Raw genomic sequence first — 14,432 nt, forward strand, 5'->3', positions numbered from 1 at the left:
GGGAGTGATAGAGGGGGGTATATGGGTCACAGAGGGGTGTACATGGGTGACAGAGTTGCATAGAGGAGTGTACATGGATAACAGAGGAGCATAGAGGAGTGTAATTGGGTAACAGAGGGGTGTAAATGGGTGTACATGGGTGACAGGAGCATAGAGGAGTGCACACGGGTAACAGAGGGGTGTAGAGGTATGTTCATGTGTTACAGAGGGGGTGTAGAGGAGTGTACATGGGTGACAGTGAAGCATAGAGGAGTGTACATGAGTAACAGAGGGCTATAGAGGGGTGTACATGGGTGATAGAGGGGTGGCAGAGGGGTGTGGAGGAGTGTACATGAGTGGTAGATGAGTGTACATGGGTGACGTAGGGGTGTAGAAGAGTGTACATGGGTGACAGAGGGGTGAAAGGGGTGATAGAGAGGTGTACATGGGTGACAGAGGGGTGTAGAGGGGTGACAGATGGGTGTAGAAGAGTGTACATGGGTGACAGAGGGGTGTAGAGGAGTGTACATGGGTGACAGTGGAGCGTAGAAGAGTGTACATGGGTAACTGAGGAGTGTAGAAGAGTTTACATGGATGACAGGGGGCGTAGTGGGTGACAGAGGGGTTAACATAGGTGAAAGAGTGGTGTAGAAGAGAGTACATGGGTGGCAGAGAGGTGTAGAGGGGTTTTCATGGGTGACAGAGGGGTGTAGGGGTAAGAGATGGGAGTAGAGGGGTGTACATGGGTGACAGATGGGTGTAGATGAGTGTGCATCGCTGAAAGTGGAGAGTAGAGGAGTGTACATGGGTAACTGAAGGTAGCAGAGGGGTGTAAAGGAGTGTACATGAGTGGTAGATGAGTGAACATTGGTGACAAAGGGATGTTCATGGGTGAAAGGGGTGTAGAAGAGGGTACATGGGTGGCAGAGGGGTATAGAGGGGTTTACATGGGGGAGAGAGGCGACAGGGGGTCATAGGGGGTGACATAGGGGTGTAGGGGTGAGAGATGGGTGTAGAGGGGTGTACATGGTTGACAGAAGGTTGTAGAAGAGTGTACATGGGTAATAGTGGAGCGTAGAGGAGTGTACATGGGTAACTGATGGGTGTAGAGGGGTGTACATAGGTGACAGAAGCGTAAACTGGGGGTGATCAGATGGAGAACATGGATGACAGGGGGAAGGACAGGGGAGACAGAGAGGTGGCCAAGGTGGATGACAGGGGGGGGGGGGGGTGGACATGGGAGACAAGGAAAGTGAACAGGTGTGAAAGAAGGGTGGACAAGAATAACAAGGGGGGAAAAAGAGGGGTGACAGAGGGGTAAACCATTTCATAAAATAATTCAACAACCCTTTTAAAATTAAAAGGCATACATTCCCATTACATGATTAACTGTTATTTATATATATATATATATATATATATATATATATATATATATATATATATTTATATTATAAAAAATTTAGTTAAAATAATTAATAAAAAAAAATATTAAAACTATACATTATATTTTAAGTTAAAATATCATCTAGATTCCTATGTGTTCCATCTTTTTTTGTTCCTTTTTCTTATGCAGTTTCATAATTCCTGAGATAAGTAGTTCTGGCCCTAGAGTGTTATATATATTAGCGTCTGTAGCATGTATAAGGAACATGTTATCATTCCTGTGTCTTTTTACAGGTGACTGATGCTCGGTGAAAAGGTGAACTTGACATATACCCGCGTCAGCTGCAAAAAAGGAACCATGAGACAGGTAATTAATATTTATATTAATTACTGATAACAATTAGGCTAGATGTAATATCTAGACCTGCCGAGATGTTATAGTCTCTCCCTTATACAGAAGATATATGTGTTGTTAATAAGTATATCGTCTATGGACAGCTTCTTATATAACACAACGGATATCTCAGGTACAGTGATTAGGAACATTTATGATCCTTATTCTCTGTGTTTTTTTATTTGTAGGAATACCCCTTTTCAATATTTAACAGAATAGACTAAACTGACTGCAGAGTTTACAAGTTTACTTTAGACCAGTGTTTCCCAAACTTTTTCGTCTCAAGGCACCCCTTGGAAAAAATGTTTTTTGCTTGGCACCCCTACCAAAGTTGACGAGCAAAGAAAATTAAACAAAGGGAAAAAGCTGCAATTCACAATATGGGGTGTAGAGGAGTGTACACGGGTGGCAGAGGGGTGTAGAGAAGTGTATATGGGTGGCAGAGGGGTGTAGAGGAGTCTAGGGGGTGATAGAGTGGTGTACATGGGTCACAGGGTTGTAGATGGGTGATAGAGGTGTGTAGAAGAGTGTACATGGGTGACAGAGGGGTGTAGAGAAGTGTACATGGGTGACAGGGGATGTAGGGGGTGACAGAGGGGTGTAGGGGGGTAATATAGGGGTGTACATGGGTGACAGAGGGGTGTAGAGGGGTGACAGATGGCTGTAGAAGAAAGTGCATGGGTGAGAGAGAAGTGTACATGGCTGATAGAGGGGTGTACATGGGTGACAGGAAGGCGTGGGGTAACAGAGAGGTGTGCATGGGTGACAGTGAGGTGTTGGGAGTGTAGTGGAGTGTACATGGGTGACAGAGGAGCGTAGAAGAGTGTACATGGAAAACAGAGGGGTGTAGAGGAGTGTATATGGGGACAGAGGGGTGCAGAGGAGTGTACATGGGTGACAGAGGAGCATAGAGGAGTGTACATGGGTAACAGAGGGGTGTTTATGGGTGACAGAGGAGTGTACAGGAGTGTACATGGGAAACAGAGGGGGGCAGAGAAGTGTACATGGGTGACAGAAGAGCGTAGAGGAGTTTACATGGGTAACAGAGGGGTTTTGAGGGGTGTACATGAGTCACAGAGGGGTGTTCATGGGTGACTCAGGGGTGTACAGGAGTGTACATGGCTGACAGAGGGATGTAGAGGAGTGTATATGGGGGGCAGAAGGTGTGTAAAGGAGTGTGCATGTGTGACAGGGGGGCATAGAGGGTGATAGAGGGGGGTACATGGGTCACAGAGGGTGTTGGGGGTGTAGAGGAGTGTACATGGGTGACAGAGTAGCGTAGAGGCGTGTACATGGATAACAGAGGGGTGTAGAGGAGTATACCTGGGTATTAGAGTGGTGTACATGGGTGACAGAGGGGTGTAGAGGAGTGTATATGGGTAACAGAGGAGCACAGAGGAGTGTACATGGGTAACAGAGGGTTGTAAAGGGGAGTACATGGGTGAAAGAGGTGTGTGAAGGAGTGTATATGGGTGACGGAGGAGTGTAGAGGACTGTGCATGGGTAACAGGGGTGTAGAGGGATGTTCATGGGTTACAGAGGGGTTGTAGAGGAATGTACATGGGTGACAGTGAAGCATAGAGGAGTGTACATGGGTAAAAGAGGGGTGTAGAGTGGTGTTCATGGGTGACAGAGGGGTGTACAGAAGTGTACGTGGGTGACAGAGGGATGTAGAGGAGTGTACATGGGTGGCACAGGGTGTGTAGAGGAGTGTACATGGGTGGCAGGGGATGTAGAAGAGTGTACATGGGTGACAGGGCGGTGTAGGGAGTGATAGAGGGGGGTATATGGGTCACAGAGGGGTGTACATGGGTGACAGAGTTGCATAGAGGAGTGTACATGGATAACAGAGGAGCATAGAGGAGTGTAATTGGGTAACAGAGGGGTGTAAATGGGTGTACATGGGTGACAGGAGCATAGAGGAGTGCACACGGGTAACAGAGGGGTGTAGAGGTATGTTCATGTGTTACAGAGGGGGTGTAGAGGAGTGTACATGGGTGACAGTGAAGCATAGAGGAGTGTACATGAGTAACAGAGGGCTAAAGAGGGGTGTACATGGGTGATAGAGGGGTGTATAGGAGTGTACATGGGTGGCAGAGGGGTGTGGAGGAGTGTACATGAGTGGTAGATGAGTGTACATGGGTGACGTAGGGGTGTAGAAGAGTGTACATGGGTGACAGAGGGGTGAAAGGGGTGATAGAGAGGTGTACATGGGTGACAGAGGGGTGTAGAGGGGTGACAGATGGGTGTAGAAGAGTGTACATGGGTGACAGAGGGGTGTAGAGGAGTGTACATGGGTGACAGTGGAGCGTAGAAGAGTGTACATGGGTAACTGAGGAGTGTAGAAGAGTTTACATGGGTGACAGGGGGCGTAGTGGGTGACAGAGGGGTGTACATGGGTGAAAGAGTGGTGTAGAAGAGAGTACATGGGTGGCAGAGAGGTGTAGAGGGGTTTTCATGGGTGACAGAGGGGTGTAGGGGTAAGAGATGGGAGTAGAGGGGTGTACATGGGTGACAGATGGGTGTAGATGAGTGTGCATCGCTGAAAGTGGAGGAGTGTACATGGGTAACTGAAGGTAGCAGAGGGGTGTAAAGGAGTGTACATGAGTAGTAGATGAGTGAACATTGGTGACAAAGGGATGTTCATGGGTGAAAGGGGTGTAGAAGAGGGTACATGGGTGGCAGAGGGGTATAGAGGGGTTTACATGGGGGAGAGAGGCGACAGGGGGTCATAGGGAGTGACATAGGGGTGTAGGGGTGAGAGATGGGTGTAGAGGGGTGTACATGGTTGACAGAAGGTTGTAGAAGAGTGTACATGGGTAATAGTGGAGCGTAGAGGAGTGTACATGGGTAACTGATGGGTGTAGAGGGGTGTACATAGGTGACAGAAGCGTAAACTGGGGGTGATCAGATGGAGAACATGGATGACAGGGGGAAGGACAGGGGAGACAGAGAGGTGGCCAAGGTGGATGAAAGGGGGGGGGGTGGACATGGGAGACAAGGAAAGTGAACAGGTGTGAAAGGAGGGTGGACAAGAATAACAAGGGGGGGAAAAGAGGGGTGACAGAGGGGTAAACCATTTCATAAAATAATTCAACAACCCTTTTAAAATTAAAAGGCATACATTCCCATTACATGATTAACTGTTATATATATATATATATATATATATATATATATATATATATATATATATATAATAAAAAATTTAGATAAAATAATTAATAAAAAAAAATATTAAAACTATACATTATTTTTTAAGTTAAAATATCATCTAGATTCCTATGTGTTCCATCTTTTTTTGTTCCTTTTCCTTATGCAGTTTCATAATTCCTGAGATAAGTAGTTCTGGCCCTAGAGTGTTATATATATTAGCGTCTGTAGCATGTATAAGGAACATGTTATCATTCCTGTGTCTTTTTACAGGTGACTGATGCTCGGTGAAAAGGTGAACTTGACATATACCCGCGTCAGCTGCAAAAAAGGAACCATGAGACAGGTAATTAATATTTATATTAATTACTGATAACAATCAGGCTAGATGTAATATCTAGACCTGCCGAGATGTTATAGTCTCTCCCTTATACAGAAGATATATGTGTTGTTAATAAGTATATCGTCTATGGACAGCTTCTTATATAACACAACGGATATCTCAGGTACAGTGATTAGGAACATTTCTGATCCTAATTCTCTGTGTTTTTTTATTTGTAGGAATACCCTTTTTCAATATTTAACAGAATAGACTAAACTGACTGCAGAGTTTACAAGTTTACTTTAGACCAGTGTTTCCCAAACTTTTTCGTCTCAAGGCACCCCTTGGAAAAAATGTTGTTTGCTTGGTACCCCTACCAAAGTTGACGAGCAAAAAAAATTAAACAAAGGGAAAAAGCCGCAATTCACAATATGGGGTGTAGAGGAGTGTACACGGGTGGCAGAGGGGTGTAGAGAAGTGTATATGGGTGGCAGAGGGGTGTAGAGGAGTGTAGGGGGTGATAGAGAGGTGTACATGGGTCACAGAGGGTTGTAGATGGGTGATAGAGGTGTGTAGAAGAGTGTACATGGGTGACAGAGGGGTGTAGAGAAGTGTACATGGGTGACAGGGGATGTAGGGGTGACAGAGGGGTGTAGGGGGGTGACAGATGGCTGTAGAAGAAAGTGCATGGGTGAGAGAGGAGTGTACATGGGTGATAGAGGGGTGTACATGGGTGACAGAGGGGTGTAGAGGGGTGACAGAGGGGTGTAGGGGGGTGACAGATGGCTGTAGAAGAAAGTGCATGGGTGAGAGAGGAGTGTACATGGGTGATAGAGGGGTGTACATGGGTGACAGAGGGGTGTAGAGGGGTGACAGATGGCTGTAGAAGAAAGTGCATGGGTGAGAGAGGAGTGTACATGGGTGATAGAGGGGTGTACATGGGTGACAGGAAGGCGTGGGGTAACAGAGAGGTGTGCATGGGTGACAGTGAGGTGTTGGGAGTGTAGTGGAGTGTACATGGGTGACAGAGGAGCGTAGAAGAGTGTACATGGAAAACAGAGTGGTGTAGAGGAGTGTATATGGGGGCAGAGGGGTGCAGAGGAGTGTACATGGGTGACAGAGGAGCATAGAGGAGTGTTCATGGGTAACAGAGGGGTGTTTATGGGTGACAGAGGAGTGTACAGGAGTGTACATGGGAAACAGAGGGGTGCAGAGGAGTGTACATGGGTGACAGAAGAGCGTAGAGGAGTTTACATGGGTAACAGAGTGGTGTAGAGAAGTGTATATTGGTGGCAGAGGGGTGTAGAGGAGTGTAGGGGGTGATAGAGAGGTGTACATGGGTCACAGAGGGTCGTAGATGGGTGATAGAGGTGTGTAGAAGAGTGTACATGGGTGACAGAGGGGTGTAGAGAAGTGTACATGGGTGACAGGGGATGTAGGGGTGACAGAGGGGTGTAGGGGGGTAATATAGGGGTGTACATGGGTGACAGAGGGGTGTAGAGGGGTGACAGATGGCTGTAGAAGAAAGTGCATGGGTGAGAAAGGAGTGTACATGGGTGATAGAGGGGTGTACATGGGTGACAGGAAGGCGTGGGGTAACAGAGAGGTGTGCATGGGTGACAGTGAGGTGTTGGGAGTGTAGTGAAGTGTACATGGGTGACAGAGGAGCGTAGAAGAGTGTACATGGAAAACAGAGTGGTGTAGAGGAGTGTATATGGGGGCAGAGGGGTGCAGAGGAGTGTACATGGGTGACAGAGGAGCATAGAGGAGTGTTCATGGGTAACAGAGGGGTGTTTATGGGTGAAAGAGGAGTGTACAGGAGTGTACATGGGAAACAGAGGGGTGCAGAGGAGTGTACATGGGTGACAGAAGAGCGTAGAGGAGTTTACATGGGTAACAGAGGGGTTTTGAGGGGTGTACATGAGTCACAGAGGGGTGTTCATGGGTGACTCAGGGGTGTACAGGAGTGTACATGGCTGACAGAGGGATGTAGAGGAGTGTATATGGGTGGCAGATGGTGTGTAACAGAGTGTGCATGTGTGACAGGGGGGCATAGGGGTGATAGAGGGGGGTTCATGGGTCACAGAGGGTGTTGGGGGTGTAGAGGAGTGTACATGGGTGACAGAGTAGCGTAGAGGCGTGTACATGGATAACAGAGGGGTGTAGAGGAGTATACCTGGGTATTAGAGGGGTGTACATGGGTGACAGAGGGGTGTAGAGGAGTGTATATGGGTAACAGAGGAGCACAGAGGAGTGTACATGGGTAATAGAGGGTTGTAAAGGGGAGTACATGGGTGAAAGAGGTGTGTGAAGGAGTGTATATGGGTGACGGAAGAGCGTAGAGGATTGTGCATGGGTAACAGGGGTGTAAAGGGATGTTCATGGGTTACAGAGGGGTTGTAGAGTAATGTACATGGGTGACAGTGAAGCATAGAGGAGTGTACATGGGTAAAAGAGGGGTGTAGAGTGGTGTTCATGGGTGACAGAGGGGTGTACAGAAGTGTACGTGGGTGACAGAGGGATGTAGAGGAGTGTACATGGGTGGCACAGGGTGTGTAGAGGAGTGTACATGGGTGGCAGGGGGTGTAGAAGAGTGTACATGGGTGACAGGGCGGTGTAGGGAGTGATAGAGGGGGGTATATGGGTCACAGAGGGGTGTACATGGGTGACAGAGTTGCATAGAGGAGTGTACATGGATAACAGAGGAGCATAGAGGAGTGTAATTGGGTAACAGAGGGGTGTAAATGGGTGTACATGGGTGACAGGAGCATAGAGGAGTGCACACGGGTAACAGAGGGGTGTAGAGGTATGTTCATGTGTTACAGAGGGGGTGTAGAGGAGTGTACATGGGTGACAGTGAAGCATAGAGGAGTGTACATGAGTAACAGAGGTTTATAGAGGGGTGTACATGGGTGATAGAGGGGTGTATAGGAGTGTACATGGGTGGCAGAGGGGTGTGGAGGAGTGTACATGAGTGGTAGATGAGTGTACATGGGTGACGTAGGGGTGTAGAAGAGTGTACATTGGTGACAGAGGGGTGAAAGGGGTGATAGAGAGGTGTACATGGGTGACAGAGGGGTGTAGAGGGGTGACAGATGGGTGTAGAAGAGTGTACATGGGTGACAGAGGGGTGTAGAGGAGTGTACATGGGTGACAGTGGAGCGTAGAAGAGTGTACATGGGTAACTGAGGAGTGTAGAAGAGTTTACATGGGTGACAGGGGGCGTAGTGGGTGACAGAGGGGTGTACATGGGTGAAAGAGTGGTGTAGAAGAGAGTACATGGGTGGCAGAGAGGTGTAGAGGGGTTTTCATGGGTGACAGAGGGGTGTAGGGGTAAGAGATGGGAGTAGAGTGGTGTACATGGGTGACAGATGGGTGTAGAGGGGTGACAGATGGGTGTAGAAGAGTGTACATGGGTGACAGAGGGGTGTAGAGGAGTGTACATGGGTGACAGTGGAGCGTAGAAGAGTGTACATGGGTAACTGAGGAGTGTAGAAGAGTTTACATGGGTGACAGGGGGCGTAGTGGGTGACAGAGGGGTGTACATGGGTGAAAGAGTGGTGTAGAAGAGAGTACATGGGTGGCAGAGAGGTGTAGAGGGGTTTTCATGGGTGACAGAGGGGTGTAGGGGTAAGAGATGGGAGTAGAGGGGTGTACATGGGTGACAGATGGGTGTAGATGAGTGTGCATGGCTGAAAGTGGAGAGTAGAGGAGTGTACATGCGTAACTGAAGGTAGCAGAGGGGTGTAAAGGAGTGTACATGAGTGGTAGATGAGTGAACATTGGTGACAAAGGGATGTTCATGGTTGAAAGAGGGGTGTAGAAGAGGGTACATGGGTGGCAGAGGGGTATAGAGGGGTTTACATGGGGGAGAGAGGCGACAGGGGGTCATAGGGGGTGACATAGGGGTGTAGGGGTGAGAGATGGGTGTAGAGGGGTGTACATGGTTGACAGAAGGTTGTAGAACAGTGTACATGGGTAATAGTGGAGCGTAGAGGAGTGTACATGGGTAACTGATGGGTGTAGAGGGGTGTACATAGGTGACAGAAGCGTAAACTGGGGGTGGTCTGATCGAGAACATGGATGACAGGGGGAATGACAGGGGAGACAGAGAGGTGGCCAAGGTGGATGACAGGGGGGGGTGGACATGGGAGACAAGGAGAGTGAACAGGTGTGAAAGGAGGGTGGACAAGAATAACAAGGGGGGAAAAAGAGGGGTGACAGAGGGGTAAACCATTTCATAAAATAATTCAACAACCCTTTTAAAATTAAAAGGCATACATTCCCATTACATGATTAACTGTTATATATATATATATATATATATATATATATATATAATAAAAAATTTAGATAAAATAATTAATTTTAAGTTAAAATATCATCTAGATTCCTATGTGTTCCATCTTTTTTTGTTCCTTTTTCTTATGCAGTTTCATAATTCCTGAGATAAGTAGTTCTGGCCCTAGAGTGTTATATATATTAGCGTCTGTAGCATGTATAAGGAACGTGTTATCATTCCTGTGTCTTTTTACAGGTGACTGATGCTCGGTGAGAAGGTGAATGTGACATATACCCGCGTCAGCTGCAAAAAAGGAACCACGAGACAGGTAATTAATATTTATATTAATTACTGATAACAATCAGGCTAGATGTAAATCTAGACCTGCCGAGATGTTATAGTCTCTCCCTTATACAGAAGATATGTGTTGTTAATAAGTATATTGTCTATGGACAGCTTCTTATATAACTCAACTGATATCTCAGGTACAGTGATTAGGAACATTTATGATCCTTATTCTCTGTATTTTTTATTTGTAGAAATACCCTTTTTCAATATTTAACAGAATAGACTAAACTGACTGCAGAGTTTACAAGTTTACTTTAGACCAGAGTTTCCCAAACTTTTTCGGCTCAAGGCACGCCTTAGAAAAAATGTTTTTCGCTCGGCACCCCTACCAAAGTTGACGAGCAAAAAAAAAATTAAAACAAAGGGAAAAAGCCGCAATTCACAATATGGGGTGTAGAGGAGTGTACATGGGTTGTAGAGGGGTGTAGAGAAGTGTATATGGGTGGCAGAGGGGTGTAGAGGAGTGTAGGGGGTGATAGAGAGGTGTACATGGGTCACAGAGGATTGTAGATGAGTGATAGAGGTGTGTAGAAGAGTGTACATGGGTGACAGAGGGGTTTAGAGAAGTGTACATGGGTGACAGGGGATGTAGGGGGTGACAGAGGGGTGTAGGGGGGTAATATAGGGGTGTACATGGGTGACAGAGGGGTGTAGAGGGGTGACAGATGGCTGTAGAAGAAAGTGCATGGGTGAGAGAGGAGTGTACATGGGTGATAGAGGGATGTACATGGGTGAAAGAAGGACGTGGGGTGACAGAGAGGTGTGCATGGGTGACAGTGAGGTGTTGGGAGTGTAGTGGAGTGTACATGGGTGACAGAGGAGCGTAGAAGAGTGTACATGGAAAACAGAGGGGTGTAGAGGGGTGTACATGGGGGACAGAGGGGTGCAGAGGAGTATACATGGGTGCAAGAGGAGCATAGAGGAGTGTACATGGGTAACAGAGGGATGTTTATGGATGACAGAGGAGTGTACAGGAGTGTACATGGGAAACAGAGGGGTGCAGAGGAGTGTACATGGGTGACAGAAGAGCGTAGAGGAGTTTACATGGGTAACAGAGGGGTTTAAAGGGGTGTATATGAGTCACAGAGGGGTGTTCATGGGTGTCTCAGGGGTGTACAGGAGTGTACATGGCTGACAGAGGGATATAAAGGAGTGTACATTGGTGGAAGAGGGTGTGTATAGGAGTGTACGTGGGTGACAAGGGGGCATAGGGGGTGATAAAGGGGGGTACATGGGTCACTGAGGTGTGTTGGGGGTGTAGAGGAGTGTACATGGGTGACAGAGTAGCGTAGAGGCGTGTACATGGATAACAGAGGGGGTGTAGAGGAGTATACCTGGGTATTAGAGGGGTGTACATGGGTGACAGAGGGGTGTAGAGGAGTGTACATGGGTAACAGAGGAGCATAGAGGAGTGTACTTGGGTAACAGAGGGTTGTAAAGTGGAGTACATGGGTGAAAGAGGTGTGTGAAGGAGTGTACATGGGTGACAGAGGAGCGTAGAGGACTGTGCATGGGTAACAGAGGGGTGTAGAGGGATGTTCATGGGTTACAGGGGGGTTGTAGGGGAATGTACATGGGTGACAGTGAAGCATAGAGGAGTGTACATGGGTAAAAGAGGGGTGTAGAGTGGTGTTCATGGGTGACAGAGGAGTGTGCAGAAGTGTACATTGGTGACAGAAGGACGTAGAGGAGTGTACATGGGTGGCAGAGGGTGTGTAGAGGAGTGTACATGGGTGGCAGAGGGGTGTAGAGGAGTGTACATGGGTGACAGGGCGGTGTAGGGAGTGATAGAGGGTTGTACATGGGTCACAGAGGGGTGTACATGGGGGACAGAGTAGCATAGAGGAGTGTACATGGATAACAGAGGAGCATAGAGGAGTGTAATTGGGTAACAGATGGGTGTAAAGGGGTGTACATGGTTGACAGAGGAGCGTAGAGGAGTGCACACGGGTAAGAGAGGGGTGTAGAGGTATGTTCATGTATTACAGAGGGGGTGTAGAGGAGTGTACATGGGTGACAATAAAGCATAGAGGAGCGTACATGAGTAACAGAGGGGTATAGAGGGGTGTACATGGGTGTTTGAGGGGTGTATAGGAGTGTACATGGGTGGCAGAGGGGTGTAGAGGAGTGTACATGAGCGGTAGATGAGTGTACATGGGTGACGTAGGGTTGTAGAAGAGTGTACATGGGTGAAAAAGGGGTGAAAGGGGTGATAGAGAGGTGTACATGGGTGACAGAGGGGTGTAGAGGGGTGACAGATGGGTGTAGAAGAGTGTACATGGGTGACAGAGGGGTGTAGAAAAGTGTACATGGGTGACAGGGGATGTAGGGGGTGACAGAGGGGTGTAGGGGGGGTAATATAGGGGTGTACATGGGTGACAGAAGGGTGTAGAGGGGTGACAGATGGCTGTAGAAGAAAGTGCATGGGTGAGAGAGGAGTGTACATGGGTGATAGAGGGGTGTACATGGGTGACAGGAGGGCGTGGGGGTAACAGAGGTGTGCATGGGTGACAGTGAGGTGTTGGGAGTGTAGTGGAGTGTACATGGGTGACAGAGGAGTGTAGAAGAGTGTACATGGAAAACAGAGGGGTGTAGAGGGGTGTATATGGGGGACAGAGGGGTGCAGATGAGTGTACATGGGTGACAGAGGAGCGTAGAGGAGTGTACATGGGTAACAGAGGGGTGTTTATGGGTGACAGAGGAGTGTACAGGAGTGTACATGGGAAACAGAGGGGGTGCAGAGGAGTGTACATGGGTGACAGAAGAGCATAGAGGCATGTACATGGATAACAGAGGGGTGTAGAGGAGTATACCTGGGTATTAGAGGGGTGTACATGGGTGACAGAGGGGTGTAGAGGAGTGTATATGGGTAACAGAGGAGCATAGAGGAGTGTACATGGTAACAGAGGGTTGTAAAGGGGAGTACATGGGTGAAAGAGGTGTGTGAAGGAGTGTACATGGGTGACGGAGGAGCGTAGAGGACTGTGCAAGGGTAACAGGTGTAGAGGGATGTTCATGGGTTACAGAGGGGTTGTAGAGGAATGTACATGGGTGACAGTGAAGCATAGAGGAGTGTACATGGGTAAAAGAGGGGTGTAAAATGGTGTTCATGCGTGACAGAGGGATTTACAGAAGTGTACGTGGGTGACAGAGGGATGTAGAGGAGTGTACATGGGTGGCACAGGGTGTGTAGAGGAGTGTACATGGGTGGCAGAGGGGTGTAGAAGAGTGTACATGGGTGACAGGGCGGTGTAGGGAGTGATAGAGGGGGGTATATGGGTCACAGAGGGGTGTACATGGGTGACAGAGTTGCATAGAGGAGTGTACATGGATAACAGAGGAGCATAGAGGAGTGTAATTGGGTAACAGAGGGGTGTAAAGGGGTGTACATGGGTGACAGGAGCATAGAGGAGTGCACACGGGTAACAGAGGGGTGTAGAGGTATGTTCATGTGTTACAGAGGGGGTGTAGAGGAGTGTACACGGGTGACAGTGAAGCATAGAGGAGTGTACATGAGTAACAGAGGGCTATAGTGGGGTGTACATGGGTGATAAAGGGGTGTATAGGAGTGTACATGGGTGGCAGAGGGATGATGAGGAGTGTACATGAGTGGTAGATGAGTGTACATGGGTGACGTAGGGGTGTAGAAGAGTGTACATGGGTGACAGAGGGGTGAAAGGGGTGATAGAGAGGTGTACATTGGTGACAGAGGGGTGTAGAGGGGTGACAGAGGGGTGTAGAGGCGTGTACATGGGTGACAATGGAGCGTAGAAGAGTGTACATGGGTAACTGGGGGAGTAGTGGTTGACAGAGGGGTGTACATGGGGGAAAGAGTGGTGTAAAAGAGAGTACATGGGTGGAAGAGAGGTGTAGAGGGGTTTTCATGGGTGACAGAGGGGTGTAGGGGTAAGAGATGGGAGTAGAGGGGTGTACATGGGTGACAGATGGGTGTAGATAAGTGTGCATGGCTGAAAGTGGAGAGTAGAGGAGTGTACATGGCTAACTGAAGGTGGCAGAGGGGTGTAAAGGTGTGTACATGAGTGGTAGATGAGTGTACATTGGTGACAAAGGGATGTTCATGGGTGAAAGAGGGGTGTAGAAGAGAGTACATGGGTGGCAGAGGGGTATAGAGGGGGAGAGAGGCGACAGGGGGTCATAGGGGGTGACATAGGGGTGTAGGGGTGAGAGATGGGTGTAGAGGGGTGTACATGGTTGACAGAAGGTTGTAGAAGAGTGTACATGGGTGATAGTGGAGCGTAGAGGAGTGTACATGGGTAACTGATGGGTGCAAAGGGGTGTATATAGGTGACAGAAGCGTAAACTGGGGGTGATCAGATGGAGAACATGGATGACAGGGGAAGGATAGGGGAGACAGAGGGGTGGCCAAGGTGGATGACAGGGGATCTGGACATGGGAGAAAGGGGCGGTGGACATGGGAGACAGGGAAAGTAAACATGGGTGACAGGAGGGTGGACAAGGATGATAAGGGGGAAAAAAGAGGGGGTAACAGAGGGGTAAAACATTTCATAAAATAATTCAACCACCCTTTTAAAATTAAAAGGCATACA

At 48.2% G+C, this 14,432-nt stretch overlaps 1 long non-coding RNA gene across 4 annotated transcripts in view; it reads left to right on the forward strand.

Moving 5' to 3' along the window:
* The first annotated feature begins 5,181 nt into the window (after positions 1-5,181).
* The window catches only part of LOC130356099 (uncharacterized), a 79,318-nt gene continuing 70,067 nt past the window's right edge, over positions 5,182-14,432 (forward strand). For all 4 annotated transcript variants that reach the window (XR_008888781.1, XR_008888780.1, XR_008888783.1 and 1 more), the window contains exons 1-2: positions 5,182-5,258; positions 9,772-9,844. This is a non-coding gene — a long non-coding RNA (uncharacterized LOC130356099). The remainder of the gene's footprint in view (positions 5,259-9,771; positions 9,845-14,432) is intronic.

Source organism: Hyla sarda, chromosome 2 (genome assembly GCF_029499605.1).
Source record: "Hyla sarda isolate aHylSar1 chromosome 2, aHylSar1.hap1, whole genome shotgun sequence".
Taxonomy (NCBI): domain Eukaryota; kingdom Metazoa; phylum Chordata; class Amphibia; order Anura; family Hylidae; genus Hyla; species Hyla sarda.